A 20,022-nucleotide genomic window follows, 5' to 3' on the forward strand; every position below is an offset into this window, starting at 1 on the left:
AAAGAACAGCATTTGAATGCAAAGGTCAAATCAGACGACCTTGGATGAGAAGGCAGCCTTCCTCAAAAACAGTCTTCAGAGTGTCTGGTCCATAAAGCAGCTCTTCATTACCCCACTTCGATCCATAAATTGAAACTGGAGTTTTGGACGCAATGCCCAGACTCCTGAGATTCCGCATACCAGGTCCAGCTACCTGCCAAATAAAGAGGTGGGGTGAAGGCAGAGAAAGGAATAATTACACGGCTAGGTAAGTGCCCACAGGAAGAGGCAAAGTAAGCACTCAGCTCTTTTCAGCCATCTTCAGGTATAGACATGAGCTCATGACGGGCAGAGCAGTCTTGCTCAGCCCGGTGGTCTGGTGATCTGCTCCAGTTCTGGACATTATCACCTAGGGAGTAATCTGCTTCCTGTTTGAGAGGATCACTGTGGCTCAGGATGATTTTCCTCACTGGGATGGTGGCAGCTCCAGGAGGCTCTGCTTCCTCGTCATAAAGATGTTATCAGTTCTTTCTGGAATCCAAGCTGATTGTGTTGGCAATAATGGCCACTCAGGTTGGAAATGATTATATGGCTCAAGCAGTAGAGTGCCGCTTTACAAGCAGAAAGTCCTGAGTTCAAGCCCAGTGCAGCCAAAGTAAGAAATAATAATAATAATATTTGGGGCTGAAGAAGTAGCTCAATGGGAGAATGTCTGCCCAGCATGTGCAAAGCCCTGGGTTCAATTCCCCAGCATTACTAAAAAAAAATTTTTAAAATGGTAAAGAAGATAAGTGGCATTAATGTCACTTCAGCCATCTCATAGTGGAAAAACATAGTTTAACCTAGACCAGATCCCTCATTCTTCAAGTGAGGAAACTGAGGCCCAGAACAGTTCAGAGACTTGCTCTCCAGAGTGTCAGGTGTCAATGTAAAATAACAACTTTACTTTACAGCAACAACCTATCAGAAAGCATACCATGGTGGACTCAGAGTCACACGTGAGAGAGGTTCTCCTCAAAGATAAATTTCTAACAGTCCCAGATATTCATAAAAAATTAGGACTGTGGCTGAAGGGAAAAATCATTGCACCAAGTAACACAGCTAGCCATGTCTGTATTTATGGCTACGTCTGTATGTCCAGGACCTTACTAACAGGAGAGAAAAAAATAAGAGACACCATGGCCTCATTGCTGCTCTCAGAAAGGGCCCCACCTGACTGGGGCCTGTATCTTGAACTTGCTACCGTGGTGGACAGGAGGGGCACCTCTGCAGAGAATGCTTAAGGGGGGACAGCCCAGGAGACAGCCCCACCCCCAACTGGGACCCTGCCCTCTGCAAGGGTAACCACTGGAGGTCTAAGCGCCCCCATCACCAGATGGAAGACGAGGTGCCACCTTCCTATGGATTGATGGGTCCAAGCCTCCTGGCCACACTCCACTTCTTGGCATCAGTGTTGAGGAGCCATAATGGCAGGGAAAAAAAGGCCATTTTCCTCCTAGACAGTGGAGCCTGTTTCTCTGTTTTACCTTTTCCTCCTGGTCCCCGGTCCAATGACAAAAGTTATCATTCGGGGCAAATCTGGCCAGCCCCTAGAGCACTAGTTTACCTGGCCTCTGGCCTGCTCTTGGGGAGACCTCCTCCTCTGTCACTCTTTCCCCATAGTACCTGAAACTCCAGTGTTCCTGCTGGGACGGGATTTACTATCAATTAAAAGCTCAAATTCTCCTCCCCCCAGGCAGCTATCTCTGCTGCCCCCTCCTTCAGGAACAAAGAGATTCCACAGTGTGGACTGGTGAGATGAGTGTAGGGTGAGCCAGGATGGCCCTCCCTGTTCAAATAAAACTCAAAAATCCCTCACAGTTTCCACACCCAAAACAATATCCCCTCAAGCCTGAGGATGATGAGGTCTTATGCCTATTCCTAAAAACAACAAGGGCTACTAATTAGTTGCTCCAGCCCCTACAATAAATTTAAAATTCTTATAAAAGTTAATTTTAAAATACAAGTTACAAAGTAAACAACTGGAAAGGCTATAGATAGGTAATAAATGTATTTTTTGAGAAGTTAAAAGGAAAAAGGAATGGTTTTTTGTATGAGAAGGGATTTTGTAAAGAAGGGTTTGTCCTAAAGATTGTTTCAAATAGGAAGGATAAGGACAAACCGTCAAAGGGTTTAGAATGTTGTATGAAGGTCTGAGTAAGTTTGAAAAGTGTATAATAAAAACTTCAGTGTGTGATAAAGTTAAAGTTGAATATAATCTAAGAGTTGCCTAAAAGACTTTTAGGGTCATGTCAAACTAAAATCAAATCCTCTATGTCTATGACATAACAAAGTTATTTTAATATTGTTCTGCTCTGAGTAACATCTACAAAAAACCGTTACAGAGAAAGATTTTATCAAAGAAATTATTCCTGTTTTCTGCTGATCTTGTCAAGCTTTAAGTACTACTAAATCAGAGTTCATTTACATATTTGTTTATGTATCTTAAATGACCACCTTGTAACAGTGTTATGTTATACTTTATCTAAATATGGTACAAACATTTAAAAGGTTAAAAGTGTCAATTTATATAAAATAATGATCTAAAGCTCTCTTTTATCCAAGAGTATTACATTTAAATCCTGACAGCCCCTGCCTCCCACAGGTCACCTACCTAGGTGTGGCCTTAAAGGGACAGACTCACTCCCTGAGTCATAAATGCATCAACCCAATCTTCTGTTTTCCAACCCCCATACCATAAGACAGCTTACAGCTTTCCTGGCAGTTACAGGATTTTGCAGAATTTAGATCCCTAGGTATGTAGTCCCTGAACAGACACCTTTTTTTGCTTCTCCTAATGTTCCTATTTGGGTCTTAGATAATGTATGGCCACCCATTTCTCTCTCTGTAGTTGGAGGACGTTGAAATTGTCTAGGGAAGAACATTTCACAGTGGTTCTCCTGGCCAATGCCCATCCTAATGCCTGTGTTCTTGCTCTTCTATTTTTAAGCTTCCTCCCTTGTATCATACTACATGTCTGCTATTGCTAATCAAAAATGTAACCAGCTGTACCTCCAGGGATACCAACCTCTCCAAAACGCCAGGATAGTTGGCTGATACTCACCATGCGGAGGTCGGAGGATTGGCTGGAGACTCTTTATGACCTGTGGCTACAAGGGACTCTCATCAACTTCAGGGAAGAGGAAATCTTCATTTTTGGAGCCTGGGTGTACGCCATCATGAGGCTCAGCACCCCAACATTGTTTGCCAACTAACCCTCCCTTCCCCTATACCGCCCCTTGCCAGCTCGAAGAAGCCAGAGTGAACACAACGCCCCCCTTCCTTAACAAACAAAAAAGGGAGGAATGTTGGCAATAATGGGCGATAGGTTTCAGTTCTTACTGCACCCTTAAGCTTCTGTTTTCCAGGGTCACAGTCCTGCCTCAAGTCTAGCTTGAATCCTCCTTCTGCCCCAACCTCCAATCAGCATGAACCATAAGATCCTAACCAATCAGATCATGCTGAGTCTTACTGAGGGGTATTTAAGCCCCTGCCCCTCTCTCCCTCTCTTGGCTCTCTCTGCTCTCTCCCTCTCCCACCTGGCAATAAAGAATCTCTTGGCCAGATCACTCCTCTCCACGTGGTCATTTTGGGGCCTATATTTCCTTACAGATTGCAAAGCGATTGCAGAGAGAATGGCTTAGAGCAAAGGCAGATACAAATGGAGGCAAGGATGCCAAGCTTCTCCTGTTTTTAGCTAATTTCTGTATCCAAGTAAGGAGTCAGTGCTTTTCAGCAAAAACAATTTGAGCACCTCTTATAAAATGAAGGCCCCAGTGGCCATGGTGGGCACTATGGCTAGGCAACATTTGATTGGACCATGCTGAGCACAAACTGGCCAATCAGAGCCTCTTTCCTAGAACTTTGAAAGTAAAACCATGAAAAAGTTGGTCTCTCTTCAGACAGTAAAATGCAAAACAAGTCATCGTGAGTGCTATGAAATGAATGTTTTTCTCACTCACATGGACTTTCAACGCAGAGAAAGTTCTCATGGTGGTGAGATGTCAGTAAGGAGAGAATGAGTCTAGATGTCTTTTTGAACTCAGGACTTCATATTTGCAAAGCAGGCTCTCTCCCACTTCCTGGATGCCTTCTTGTTCCCTGTCCCCACAGGACAAACAGCTTGAATCCTTATAATAAAGTCCCTGTTGGCTTAAACTAAGACAAGTTTCTGTCATTTACAATCAAAAGCATCCTCACAAATAGCCTCCCTCTCTCAGTTAACTGTAGGAACCTTCCAACCTGCCACAACAGGTCCCTGTGTGACCCAGTCCTGCCCAGAGATTTGCCTTGCCTTTCAGCAACACTGGGCTCCACCCGGTAGTGCCCAGAGCCTTACTGCCTGCTGTGCCTGAAATGCTGGCAGGCTCACTGAGTCCACTCCCAGCCCCCCCAGGCAGGTGAAAAGCCTGGCTGCAGGGGTCTGTTATTTCCTGCCTTTACTTACAGCCTTGCATATGATTAAAGCATTCAGACAGAGGGCCACCTGGGATACTGGGAAGGCTCTTTCTAAGCCAGGCTAACCACAGCAGACTCAGCTTTCAGAGAGCAGGGAAGCTGAGGGAGCCAAGCCTCATTCTGCAGCCTGGATGATGTTGTTCTCGTTAGCTTTGTCTGTTTCTTTATTTATAAAGATTTCCTGAGCATCCAGGTAAAAGGCAGGCCGCGCCCTGTAAACCCATGTTTAATGAAGAATCAACAGCATGGTAAAATAAGTAGCGAGAACAAGAGAAAGAAGAGAGCCTGGGGAGAATACTTCCCCTGAAAGATTTTCTGAAGAACAGTCAACGTGCACATTTCAATGCTAAACCTGGTCTAGCATTAGTGGTTGTAATGTTGCATAGTTTATACATGGGGCCTCACAAAAATCATCTAATATGGTGACATCATTCTCCCTGATTTATGGAGAAGCAAGCAGAGGCTAAGCAACTTGCAGAGGTTACACAGGGGTAAAGGGGACTCCAGGTGCAAAGCTACTCTGCCCAGTTCCAGTGACTGTCTTCAGAGCAGTGTTCTCAAAGGGGACCCCCAGCCAACAGCATTAGCATCATTTAGTAGGAGTTTGTCAAATACAAATTCTTGGGTCCCTGTCCAGATTCCTAAACCTCTCTGGTGTCAGAGCCCAGCAATCTGAATTCTAGCAAGGTGTCCAGGTGATTCTACCCTCACTACTCGGTGTGGATCTCAGTCTAGCAGCATTGATTGACATAACCTGGGAGCTGATTAGACATGCAGAATCTCTCTCAGGCCTGCCCCAGACCTGGTGAGTAAGGGTCTGCATTCTACTATCTCCAAGTGATTTGTATGCACAGTTTTTAAAAAGTGCTGTTCTTCACTGAAAAAGCACACAGTAGGCATTTAATATAATTTTAATTCTGTTTGAAGTTCAGGAAAAGAGAGGAGGAAGGGATGGTCTACTATAAATTAAATTCACAAAATACATATTAACAAAAGAAAAGATCTATAGTTTTTATTAAAATTTTAAATTCTACGTAGATGGGAGCTTCACAGGAAAGAAGTAAAAAATTTTTAAAAAGAGGTTAGAGTCAGGGACTTATATAACATGTTAACAAACAGTGATACATTGTTAAGGAAGTGACTAAACAAAGAATGGGGGGCTGAGTTTTTAGGAGTGATAAATTATGGGAAATGACTAGGGAATACATGGGAGAACTTATAAGAGATAGAGGTTATTGTAGGAAGGTCTCCTTATGCAAACTCATCTTCCAGTGCAGGGGGATAAAGGGGGAATATGCTTGGCTTTTAGGCAAACAAGAGAAAGGCAGAAAACTCTTCCTGTATCTGTTGATTTTGCCCTCATCTCAAAAATAATCCTTAAGCTAAAATAATCCTTATCCTTACTTTAGGGTGGCAGGTTCTGAAACCCCTCACCAAGAAGAGGCAAGGAAAAAGTGTGGCTTATAAAATTAAAAAGGCCCAGTTTTGCAGCTGTCAATTTGGTTGCTATAGCAGTGAAATTGCCTGGTGTTTCTTGAAGTGGAAGTTGCCATGACCTACTGCCTCATAATGATCACTTTTTTGTTTCCCAGATATTGCTATGCAATATATGCTTTTATAAATGAGCACTAAATTACTGTACCGCTTTGAATGGCCAGCCAGATCATGGAATACAATGTTAAAACAATGTTGAAAGGATTTATTTGTTGACATGAAAAGCTTCTTCAAGGGAGTAAATGCAAATCACTAAGTCATATGGGCCAACTTCTCTTTTTATTTTTCTCTTTTTTATTAGTGTATGTTAATTGTACCAAGGGATTTTATTGTGATACTTCCATACATTCATATAATGTACTTTGGTCAAATTCACCCCCTCTGTTACACTTTTTTATCCACCTCCCCCCCCAACATTTTTAAACAATTTTAATGAGTTTCATTATTCCATTTTCAAACATGTGCATGAAGTACTTTGACAGATTCACCCCTCACTCTCTCCTTTACCCTCCCCCCTTCCGCCCAGCTTCTTGAGTATAGCTGCAGCTAATTACAGATAGGTGAGAGGCAGATGATAGATAGATAAATGATTATAAATACATGAATATGCATGAAGAACAAGGAAGAGAGTCAACAAAATATCAATACTGGTTATATATTGGAGGTGTAGGTTGTACCTATGATTTATTTGCTTATTTTTGCTTTTGTGTTTTTTCTAAATTTTCTTCAATGACTCTAACCTGTGTAATGGTCATGAGTAAAATCTCTTCAGAGTCTTACGTAAGATTTTAATTCAGGTACTCCTGAATACCTTATTTTTCTCAAGGACATAAGTTATTTCATTCCCCATGTGTCTAGCGTTTTCATTCCAGCTGTTTGGAAAGGGGCGTGGATAGAACAGATGATGAAGACCCTGCCGCTGAAATGGTCTCTACTGATGAACAGTGCTGATGGTGCAGACTGATAATTCTGGACTCCATTGCTGTACTGTGGCAATCTCAGGCAAGACTGAAGAACAGTAGCACCCTTTGTCCCTTGTCAAATGACCCCAGTTTGCTTAGCTTTTAGTCCTCAGATTTTGGATCTGCTTTTAATGTTTCAACACCTACAGATATTCCTCTGCTGTTACATGTGGTCTCCTCTCCTCTAATCTGGGGCTTCTAATATATGGAATCTTTGAAAATTATATGAACTCTGTGACATCACTTAGTGTAAAGAATAAATATTTTCTGACTCAAGGATAAAGGAAGGCATGTGAGCTTTGGCCATGCACTCCCCTGCCATCTCAGCTGTACACAGCCTTTTATTGGTTATCTCTTGGTTCCTGGGTGTATTCCACATTGATGAAATGGCTGAGAACAGAGTTCTGCATAAGTGAAGTAGCAATGTTTCTGATTAGAAATAGCTGCTTGATTAAGAAATACATGACTCTGGAGGCTTTGGACATCTCCTTCAAAAGAAGGCTGCAGATGGTGAGAACAGAGACAACTGGGGTCTCTTCCACCCAGATCAAAATGAGGTTATTTAAGTTCACCACCTGGCTATTAGATTCACCAGATGGCAAGGCTGAATAACTGCTCACAAACAGAGTAACTACCCAATCCATCCCCCAAGCTCAGAAGACACTGTTTAACATGGGATGCACATAGCAGTACATAACATGGGTAATGAGGCATCATGGAGTCATCATAGGCAGCCATCTGGGCTCATGTGCACATTGGCCATGGGAATGACCCAACTGAGTCTTGTGGGGGCAGGGCTGAGGAGAAGCCATAGGGCTTGGGCTGGAGAGTGAGGGAAGACAGGAAGACCAGTGTGCCTGCCGTGGCGCTGTCCTCGGTTCTGAAAGAGTTCCAACTGCTGGAAAGTTAGCTGCTCCCCTCTTTGGGATGTTGCTGCCTCCTACCCAACCTTACCTAGTTCTCAGAGGTTTTCTTTGTTGTTACTTTGTGTTTTCATGAAAAATAGAACTGTGACTAAAGGTGGTTTTGAATACTTTAACAATTCTGGTCCCACTCTGACAGTGACAATAAATGACTTTCCTTTAGGAAATGGTGGGTGGAGCTGGGTTGGATTGGGGCAGGGAGACTTCTTACACTTTGGCTCTTCTCTGGAAGACAGGTCAATGACAAAAAAAGAAGCTCTAGTTGGTCCAATAGGGGCTGTAATTTGTGGATCTGAAACACAAAAGATCAGGGCACCATAGAGAGTGAGGCCCAGAAAGAAAGGCCCAGATCCAGGCATTGTAAGCTCCTTAGAGTATCAAGAATTTCATATCCTTTTGTGTTCTTCCCCATTCCTCACGGCACCCAGAGCAGCACTCCCCAAATCAAGTAATCAGTGTCATGTTTGTGGTAGCTGCTTCATCCATTCAGCAAGTATTAACTGGTTGTTGAGTGCTAAGAATATAATGCTAAACAAAGTAGAAATAGTCCTTTCCATCCTGGAAGTGATTGTTGCAAAGTGGCATCTAACAACCAGGTCAGGGTTCTTGCAAGGAAGGAAAATACAGTCTTGTTCCTTGATTGTACTTTGCTCAGGTGTCATGGGTTTTTCATAAACTCTGGATGAGGCTGGGGGCTTTTATGCCCACTTGACAGATGAGTAAAATTCATGTCCTTCTGATAAAACAGGCCCACTTAAAAGAGCACATTTTAAAGCAGAACTCTTAGTGTAGCAAAGATTTTAGACAAAAGATGTTCCCTGATGAGTTATGTACAACAGACAAAAAAAGAGAAATCAACCTTAAATATGATAGGACTGGTTAAATTAATATGGTATATCTATACAACAGAATATTAAATAGCAATATAAAAGTTTCATTTGTAGAGACATTTAATTATACACACAAATGTTTATGATACAATATTGAGTAGAAAAGCAGAGTAAAATTAGAGTGTATGAAATAAACCAATGGAATGGAAGAAATAATGTTTATTTATTTATTTATTTTATTATTCATATGTGCATACAAGGCTTGGGTCATTTCTTCCCCCTGCCCCCACCCCCTCCCTTACCACCCACTCCGCCCCCTCCCTCTCCCCCCACCCCCTCAATACCCAGCAGAAACTATTTTGCCCTTATTTCTAATTTTGTTGTAGAGAGAGTATAAGCAATAATAGGAAGGAACAAGGGTTTTTGCTGGTTGAGATAAGGAGAGCTATACAGGGAGTTGACTCACATTAATTTCCTGTGCATGTGTGTTACCTTCTAGGTTAATTCTTTTTGATCTAACCTTTTCTCTAGTTCCTGGTCCCCTTCTCCTATTGGCCTCAGTTGCTTTTAAGGTATCTCTTTTAGTTTCTCTGTGTTAAGGGCAACAAATGCTAGCTAATTCTTTAGGTGTCTTACCTATCCTCACCCCTTCCTTGTGTGCTCTCGCTTTTATCATGTGCTCAAAGTCCAATCCCCTTGTTGTATTTGCCCTTGATCTAATGTCCACATATGAGGGAGAACATACAATTTTTGGTCTTTTGGGCCAGGCTAACCTCACTCAGAATGATGTTCTCCAATTCCATCCATTTACCAGTGAATGATAACATTTTGTTCTTCTTCATGGCTGCATAAAATTCCATTGTGTATAGATACCATATTTTCTTAATCCATTCGTCAGTAGTGGGGCATCTTGGCTGTTTCCATAACTTGGCTATTGTGAATAGTGCTGCAATAAACATGGGTGTGCAGGTGCCTCTGGAGTAACCTGTGTCACAGTCTTTTGGGTATATCCCCAAGAGTGGTATTGCTGGATCAAATGGTAGATCAATGTCTAGCTTTTTAAGTAACCTCCAAATTTTTTTCCAGAGTGGTTGTACTAGTTTATATTCCCACCAACAGTGTAAGAGGCTTCCTTTTTCCCCGCATCTTCGCCAACACCTGTTGTTGGTGGTGTTGCTAATGATGGCTATTCTAATAGGGGTGAGGTGGAATCTTAACGTGGTTTTAATTTGCATTCCCTTTAGTGCTAGAGATGGTGAGCATTTTTTCATGTGTTTTTTGACCATTTGAATTTATTCTTTTGAGAAAGTTCTGTTTAGTTCACTTGCCCATTTCTTTATTGGTTCATTAGCTTTGGGAGAATTTAGTTTTTTAAGTTCCCTATATATTCTGGTTATCAGTCCTTTGTCTGATGTATAGTTGGCAAATATTTTCTCCCACTCTGTGGGTGTTCTCTTCAGTTTAGAGATCATTTCTTTTGATGAACAGAAGCTTTTGAGTTTTATGAGGTCCCATTTATCTATGCTATCTCTTAGTTGCTGTGCTGCTGGGGTTTCGTTGAGAAAGTTCTTGCCTATACCTACTAACTCCAGAGTATTTCCTACTCTTTTCTGTATCAACTTTAGAGTTTGTGGTCTGATATTAAGATCCTTGATCCATTTTGAGTTAATCTTGGTATAGGGTGATATACATGGATCTAGTTTCAGTTTTTTGCAGACTGCTAACCAGTTTTCCCAGCAGTTTTTGTTGAAGAGGCTGCTATTTCTCCATTGTATATTTTTAGCTCCTTTGTCAAAGACAAGTTGGTTATAGTTGTTTGGCTTCATTTCTGGGTCCTCTATTCTGTTCCACTGGTCTTCATGTCTGTAAGAAATAATGTTTAAATATTAACAACTATAGTGTTGAGAAGACCTGCTTCCACACACTTTTCTGTGCTGTCCACATTTGTCTTCTTCTCAGTCCTACCTCATCCCAGAGCTCTTCTTAAAAAAGGATGGAACAAAACTTCATTTCTCATGTAGTCCATACTTCAAAAATCATCATGAATAAGCAAACATATCTAATAAACATCTTGCTGCCCAATATTTCTCTGTTCACCTGACTTTACCAAATTAGAACTGTACGAATATATTTCATAACACAGAATAAGGATAAGTATTTTAAAAATAAGGATAAAGGCAGTAAAATTTCTATTTCAGCTTCCAGATGGTGGCAGAGTGCATTTTGTTAGACCACTAATGGGGCCTCATTTAAAATTAAAGTGGAAATTTCTGCTCCAAAAAGATAGGGTGCACAAATTTATCTATAATTCTTCTTCTATTAAGTATACCTAAAAACCCTAAAAATTATACATAAAACAAAGATAAGAAGACTTGCAAAGTGGAAAGAAGAAGGCAGGCTGATTCCTCAGGATCTGAGGAACAACACAGTGTTAAGATCTCTAGGTTTTCTTCTTGCTTCACATGTCACAGACTTGAGCTAAAAAATCCAGCAACCTGGAAACATTAATGACCACAGACAAAAAAATGCCTAACAAAAAAGACTGATATCTCCAGTCAAAGAACCAGGAAAGGGGCAGCCAAGCAAACCACAAAACTTTTAAACAATAATCATTCCACTTCAGCCACAGAAAAACCATGGCCCCAACCTCATCTCCACCAGCAAAAGTTGAACGGGGATTCTAGACTTCCACCTTCCCAAGGCTGTAATTAGGTGCTCAACATCCCTGCCAGGATGATTTCAGAGAGACTTTAGTAGAAAGTGGGACTCTCACCCCCACCTGTGAGTAACAATGCCCAACAACAGGGTCAATAGCAACCATGTGTGAAGTGAGGACTTCCATTTTCACTAGTGATAAGAAGACAGCCCTTTCTTGCTCCCCAGTGAGGCTATGCTACGGGAAGCCTAACAGACAGTCAGGGCTTTTTCTGTCACCTGCAGTAGCAAAACCACCCCTACTGTGGTATAATGCAGACCACGTGGGAGAGCCTAGACTTCCACCCCACCTCGTAGTAACAGGGAACCTCTACCTTAGGTATCAACAGAGACTGACCTCCACATGATAGTGATAAGGCAGTGGCTTCTCTCCCCACCTAGACGATCAGAGAAAGACAGCTAAAACAGGATTTTAAACAGGCTTTTAAAATAAGGTTCATCTCATACTATAAAAACATCCAAGTTCAATGCAAAAATCACTCATCACACCAAGAACTTGGAAAATCTTCAACTGAAACAAGACAGTGAATTGATGCCAGCACCAAGATGGCAGAGATGTTAGCCACGTGGTAGATAGGCTTCCCTAAGTTATTATGCATAAAACAAATAAAAACAGAAATATAGAAAAACTTGCCAAATTCATGAGGAGCATTTACCAAAAAAAAAAAAAAAGAAAAAAGAAAAGAAAAGAAAAGAAAAATCCATAGCTAACTTCACACTGAATGGTGAAAGACTAAATGTTTCTCCCTAATATTGGAACAAAGGGAAGGTCACCCAGCATTATCAATCATATCAAATACAGTATTAGAAGTTCCAAGGTGCAGAGAGGCAAGCAAACTAAATAAACATGATACAGGTCAGAAAAGAATAAATAAAGCTGTTTTCAGTGTCATGTAAGCTATATAAAAAAAATTCCATCTGGAGTTGGTACCAGTTGAGGGGAGGTCACAAGGAAAGGGTGGAGGAGGTGAATATGGTAGAAATGCTATGTATTCATGTATGAAAATGGAACAATGAGACCTGGTGAAACTGATCTAAGAAGAGGTAAAGGGGATAAAGGAGAAAGATGAAGGGAGTGAATATACTGCAAGCCCTTTTGCAAATATCAAAATGTACCTCCAGTACAACTATAATATACTAATAAAACATTTTTAAAAATCCAAAGAATCTGAAAAAGAAAACCCTCCTAAAACTAACACATGAGTTCAGCAAGGTGGCAGGATACAAGATAAAAATACAAAAAAAATTTAATTTAGTCTGTATATACTAGCAATGAACACATGGATACTGAAATTAAAAATACAATTCAATTTATAATATAATTGATGTGTGTCAATTTATAATATAATTAGATATAAATCTAACAAAATATGTTTAGGATTTGAGTGCCGAAAACCATACAACAGTGATCAAAGAAATCCAAGATGATGCAAGCACATAGGACAGCATATTTTGTTTGTGAATTGGAAGCCTCAACCTACCAAGGATGTCAGCTCTCCCCAAGCTGCTATGTAGGCTTAGTACAATTTCTACCCATGTCTAAGTGAGATTTTTACAAAACTAGATAATCCTAAATTTTATGTGAAAAGCCAAAGGAACTACTGATAAAAAAGACTATATAGTGTTGGTAAAGGAATAGATCCATAAGGAAAGGAGAACCTAGAAACAGACCCATAAAATATGTCCAACCGATCTTTTACAAATGTACAGAAGCAACTTAAAAGAGAAAAGATACCATTTTCAAAATATAATACTGAAACAACTTGATATCCTACACCAAAAAATAAAGAAAGAAAATTCTAAAAATCTAGAAACTTCTTGACTGAAGTTTTTCACACCTTATGAAAATTTAACTCAAAGTTGATCACAGACCAGGTAACTCATAAAACTGCAAAACATTTAGGAAAAAATATGAGAAAAATCTTCAGGATCTTGGACTAAGAAAAGAATTTGTAGACTTGTAAACTTCTTACCAAAGGCACAATCCATAAAAGAAAAAATTATGTATTGGATTTTATCAAAATTGCAAACTTTTGCTCTGCTAAAGACCCTACTAAGAGAATGAAAGAAGGTACCCATTCGAGGAGCTGTCACCATTCTTGTCTAAGGAATGTCCTTGACCAGGGGCTGGGAGAAACTATTTACAAGCTACATATCTGATAAAGGAAATATATCCAAAATGTATAAAGAACTTCCAAAAGTCAAAATAAGAAAACAAACAACACAATGAGATCATGGGCAAAAGACTCAAAGAGACATTTCACAAAAGAAAACATACCAGTGGCAAATAAGCATGTACAAAGATGTTTAACATATATTACAGAGGTCCAAATTAAAACCACAGTGAGATATCAGTACACATTTATCAGGATAGATAAAATTAAAAAAAAAAACCTGCCAACACCAAATTCTGGTGATGATGTGGGTTATTACCTAAACATTGTTGTTTGGGAAAAAAAACTATAGCTTCCCAGGAAAACAGTTTGACAGTTTCTTTAAAAATTAAACATATAACTACCATACAATCTAGCAACTACACCCTTGGGCATTTATCTCAGAGAAACAAAATCTATGTTCACACAAAAACCTGTAGGTAATTGATTCTAGTAACTTTGGTCATCATAGCCTGAGAGCAGAAGAAGCCAAGATGCCCTTCAATGGATGAGTACACAAAGTGTAGTACCTGCACATCACAGAACACAGCTCAGCAATGTAAAGGAATGCACTATTGGTACTTACGAGAACTTGGATGAGTCTGCGGAGAATTATGCCGAGTGAAAAAAGAAAATCCTCAAAGGTTATATACTATATGATCTCATTTATAGTGAACTCTTGAAATGGCAAAATTCCAGAAGTGGAAAGAATATTATTAACTTCCAGGGAGGGACTAAGGATAGGATAAAGGATAAGACAAGTGGCCATTGTTATAACACAAGGGATCCTTGTGGTAATGGCAATGTTTGTATCTCGACTGTTCCCTTTACAATCCCCTGGTTGTGGTGTTGTATTACAGTTTTAAAAGACATTACCCCTAGGAAAAACTACATTAAAGACATGGAATCTCTTTGTATTATTTCTTACAAGTAAGTGAGGATCTGCAAAAGTTATCTCAAAATGAACAGGTTGATTGAAAATTTAATTAAAAAACTTGAGTGTGCCTAAGGGAAAGGAGCTGAACAGAAACAAATGAAAATATACAGAAATAGTGTGTGTGTGGGGGGGTGAGGGTGCATTAAACATTTGACAGATTGCCATGTAGTAAAAGGGCCCCAACATGGGCTGCTGGGTCACTGAGAGCAGATGTAGGAAAGGCAGGTGGAGGCTAAGGCAGCAGGGTGGTTAGGATTGAAGAAGAGGTGCTGCATCCTGGCTCAGGGAACGTCCAGCATGGTGGGATTCCATCAGTCCATCATGTCCACCAATCAGCACTTTCTAGGCTCCTTCTTAAATCTAGGAATATACAAAGTATTGCTCTAATTTCAGAACTAAGTTTCCTCTCTGGCTCTGGCTCTTTTCTCCTGTGACTATAAAGTAAGACCGTCCTTGCTCTGTCTTTAGTCCAGCTCTTTGGAAGCTGAGTGCTTTTCATGCGCTGAGGCTTTCAGTGAGGATGAGGAATGTGCTTGTGACCCATTCAATGAGCTGTCACCATTCCTGTCTAAGGAATGTCCTTGACCAGGGGCTGCTTTATGTCCTCCTGGAGGCCATGCCCATACTCTCATACACAATGAGCAGTGTCAGCTTTAAGAGTGAAAATGCAAAGCTTAGGAAACTACCTGTGCTTCATGCCAAATACAGTTTATTTGCTTATCAAACATAAAGAAATAAACCCAAAATACCAGGGACAATTCAACACATTAAATTTTTAAAGTGTGATTTTTCTGCTATCATGTACATTTTAGCTCAACTACAATGCCCAGTAGTTATGCTAACCCAAAAGTGCTGGGTTCTCCCTGGATAGATAAGGAATCCAAGGAACGGGAGACCTGGGACACAGAAAGAATGGGAGTATAGCAGGTACTTAAAAACTGCTTTTGCTAAAAAGCACTGACTCTTACTTGGACCCATGAAGTAATGAAAAGCATGGCATCTCCACTTAGTATCTGTCTTTGCTCTGAGCAATTCTATCTGCAGTTATTTTACAATCACCCTGGAATTCAGGAAGGACAGGACTGATTTTGATACCATCTTTACAAAGAGGGATGGAGGAAACTGCCCTTAAGGAAGGGACAGCATAGCCTCCTCAGGACATACCACTTCCAGGCAGCATTGACTTCCTTATCCTGGCCAGATTGCTCCAGTAAAGACAACTTCTCCAGAATTCATCGCAAAACCAGGACTGAGATAATGATCAACAAGGCCATACTTTGACCAGGACTGTTTGCCCACTATCCCAAATTCTTTCTCCATTTAAGCCAAAAGCTCATGTCTACACTCTGAAGATAGCTAAAGTGTTTACTTTGCCTCTTCTCATGGCTGCTTATGTGGCATAATAAACCTCCTTTCTGTGCCCTTCACCACTACTCATCCTTTATTTGGCGTGTTGGGACAAGTGGCAGTATGTGATATGTTTTAGTGCCTGGGACTAAAACTCCCATTTCAAGAAGACATGTCACAAATGCCTATTTTCTGACTTGAATGAGCTCATTTTTTGCCTCATCTGTGTCAAAATGTTCTCTACCTCTCCTCATCTTGGCTGTGTTCTTTCATCCTGTCTTTATCATGTTGTACCTTATATGTATCAGTATTTAAACATTATGTTTAACTTCTTTGTTACTCATTACCCTTTGGGGAGGAACCTGAAACAAGACTTTCTTATGTGCCTGTGTGTCCCTTCCACTGGAGTTGGTATGTTTCACAAGCAGGTAGCATGAAACACAGAGACCAGGGAGAGTTCAATGTCAGACAATCACAGCAAGTGATAGCTGGAGGAGTCCAGTTAGGAGAGACTAAGAGTCAACAAGACGCATGAGTGGATGCCATGAAATAGGAGCCAGGGATGGGGAACTAGGAAACTATATGATGCCACAAGGGGCAAGGCTGAAGGAAATAAATTGTCTCCTGGTTTGTCTGGCACAGGGAAGCTTTCAAAAGCCCAGGTGTGACAGTCTCATTTTGTTCCACCATTCTCAAAGGCACCACCTGTCACCTGGCAGATGATTGATTCAGCAGCTTGAATGTTCATAGGGGGGCAGTCTGCCTTGGACCCAGCACTACTGAGTGGAGCCAAGGCTCCAAACACAGCACTGATAGGTTAAAGTCAACAGATGTCTTCACACCCTACATCGCAGAGAAAGTCAAGATTACAGAAGAATAATTGACAGCGTCCCTGATCAAAATAGACACCTCGTCACAGCATATTTAGTGGAAAATGCATAGGAAGCAAAAGCTGAATTCTCCATCCAGGTTGCAGTTCCTAAGACATCACTGCCAGGAAGAAAACATTTAATAAAATCTTTTCAGTTTTATCTGGAGTAGGTGCTATATGGAGTAATTAGTCAGACAACAGCACAACCCACAAGCTTACAACGTGGCACAAACAACTCTGTTGTGAACAAATGAACACAGAACATTAACCCAATAAGTATTTATTAAGCACACCTACTATGTGCCAGGTACCAATCTAAGTTCTGAGATGACACAAAAATTGTCCTTTAAAGCTTCCAAAACAAGTTCACATTCCAATCTGACTCTCGTAAAACCAAGTGACTACCCCACTTTGTAGATAAGTAAGCTGATGCTCACCAAGGTTAGGTAAAAGGCCTAAGGTCATTTGACCAGGACTAAGTACAGCATAAGTCCATGACCACCTGCACTTTCCTGTATTGGGGATGAATCTCAGGTAATAATCTCAGAGTCAGAGTGAAATGGAAGTCTGCAGTTAGTGCCAGTTTTATTTGCATTTAATGGTTCTAGATAACATTCAAGTGCTATCAGAAATTTGGGACAGCTTGAGAAGGTTCTCTGTTTAGGTAATTACAAGGCTAGACTCAAGATGTTAGTTGAGCTGAGTGCTCATCTAAAGGCTCTGGGAAAGAAGCCTCTTCCAATGTCATGTAGTTTGTTGCCAGAATTTAGTTCCTTGCAGTCATGGACTGAGGTCTCCATGGCCTTTTCAGCTGTCAACCAGGGGCCACTTTCAACTCAAAGGGCTGTTTTCAGTCTCCCTCTGTCTGTTTCATATAGTTCCCTCCATCTGCAAAGCCAGTAACAGTGCATTGAATCCTTACATTTCAGATCTCGCTGACTTCCCTTTCTGCCATCAGAAAAAAAGAGATCATATACTTATATGAGGCCTGGTCAGATAATCTTTCTTTTGTTTCACAAAAGGTGAAGATCATGGGAGCCATATTAAAATTCTCCTTACAATGGTTGCCATTTTTTTTTTAATCAGGCTTTAGGTCTGGAGTTCAGGACAGGGTTATCCTTCCCTGAATCATGACAGGGTCACATTAATCAAAACTTTGGTTCTCCTCTTACACTGTTAGTGGGAATGTAGACTAGTACAACCACTCTGGAAAAAAAATTTGGAGGCTATTTAAAAAGCTAGACATGGATCTACCATTTGATCCAGTAATACCACTCTTGGGGTATACCCAAAAGACTGTGACACAGGTTACTCCAGAGGCACCTGCACACCCATGTTTATTGCAGCACTATTCACAATAGCCAAGTTATGGAAACAGCCAAGATGCCCCAGCACTGACGAATGGATTAAGAAAATGTGGTATCTATACACAATGGAATTCTATGCAGCCATGAAGAAGAACGAAATGTTATCATTCGCTGGTAAATGGATGGAATTGGAGAACATCATTCTGAGTGAGGTTAGCCTGGCCCAAAAGACCAAAAATCATATGTTCTCCCTCATATGTGGACATTAGATCAAGGGAAAACACAACAAGGGGATTGGACTATGAGCACATGATAAAAGCGAGAGCACACAAGTAAGGGGTGAGGATAGGTAAGACACCTAAAAAACTAGCTAGCATTTGTTGCCCTTAATGCAGAGAAACTAAAGCAGATACCTTAAAGCAACTGAGGCCATTAGGAAAAGGGGAACAGGTACTAGAGAAAAGGTTAGATCAAAAAGAATTAACCTAGAAGGTAACACCCACGCACAGGAAATCAATGTGAGTCAATGCCCTATATAGCTATCCTTATCTCAACCAGCAAAAACCCCTTGTTCCTTCCTATTATTGCTTATACTCTCTCTACAACAAAATTAGAGATAAGGGCAAAATAGTTTCTGCTGGGTATTGGGGGGGAGAGGGAGGGGGTGGATTGGGTGGTAAGGGAGGGGGTGGGGGCAGGGGGGAGAAATGAACCAAGCCTTGTATGCACATATGAATAATAAAAGAAAAATGAAAAAAAAAAAAAAACTTTGGTTCTTCAGCATTACCCTGATACTAAACCAGATAAGCACACAACAAAAAAGAAAACTACTGGGTAATTTCCTTGATGAACATAAATGTGAAATTTTCTATACAACACTAGCAAACCAAATCCAACAGCATATCAAAAAGATCATACACCATGATGGACTTATCCTAGAGATACAAGGATGGTACAACATATGCAAATCAATAAATATAATACATCAATTCAAAGAATGAAGGAAAAAAACTACATGATCATCTAAGTAGATGCAGAAAAAGCATTCAATGAAATTCAACATCACTTCATTGTAAAAATTCTCAACAAGTCAAATATAGAAGGAATATACCACAATACAATAAAGACTTTATGACAAATTCATAGCCAACATCATACTGAATGGGGAAATCTGGAAGCATTTCTTTTAAGATCTGGAAAAGACAAGTAGAATAAGGATGTCCACTTTCACCATAACGTTGCTATTTAACATAATGCTGGAAATCAACCAGAGCAATTAGGCAAGAGAAAAAAAGAAACTTTATCAAATAAGAAAAGAGTCAAATTATCCCTGTTTATAGATGACATAATTTTATATAAAGCAAACCTAGAAACTCCACCAAAAATATGTATGAAATGATAATTCAGGATACAAAAGCAACATATAACAATCAATTGCATTTTTATACACCTATACTGAACTTGCTGAAAAAGAAATAAAGCAATCCAATTCACAATAGCTATAAGAAGTAATAAAATACTTTGGAATAAATTTAACCAATTTCAATCTTCAATGAAAATAAAAAAACAGTGATGAAAGAAATTGAAGAAGATACAAAATATTGGAAAGACAGTCCATGTACATGAACTAGAAGAATTAGCATTGTTACTGTCCACACTATGCAAAGTGATTTACAAATTCATTGCAATCCCCACCAAAATAACAATTACTTTCTTCACAGAAATGGAAAAAAAAAAGTCTTAAAGATCGTAAGGAACAACAAAAGACCCAAAATAGCCAACACAATCTTTGGCAAAAAGAACAAAGCCGGAGGCATTGCAACACCTGATCTTGAAACATACTACAAAGCTATAGTAATCAAACCATTTCTATGATAGTGGCATAAAAACTGACACATACACTAATGCAACAAAATAGAGAGCTAGAAATAAATCCATACATCTACAACCAACGGATCTTCACAATGTTGCCAAACATACATTCGAGAAAGGGAAATCTCTTCAGTA

The sequence above is a fragment of the Castor canadensis genome, chromosome 2, assembly GCF_047511655.1.
Source record: "Castor canadensis chromosome 2, mCasCan1.hap1v2, whole genome shotgun sequence".
NCBI lineage: Eukaryota > Metazoa > Chordata > Mammalia > Rodentia > Castoridae > Castor > Castor canadensis.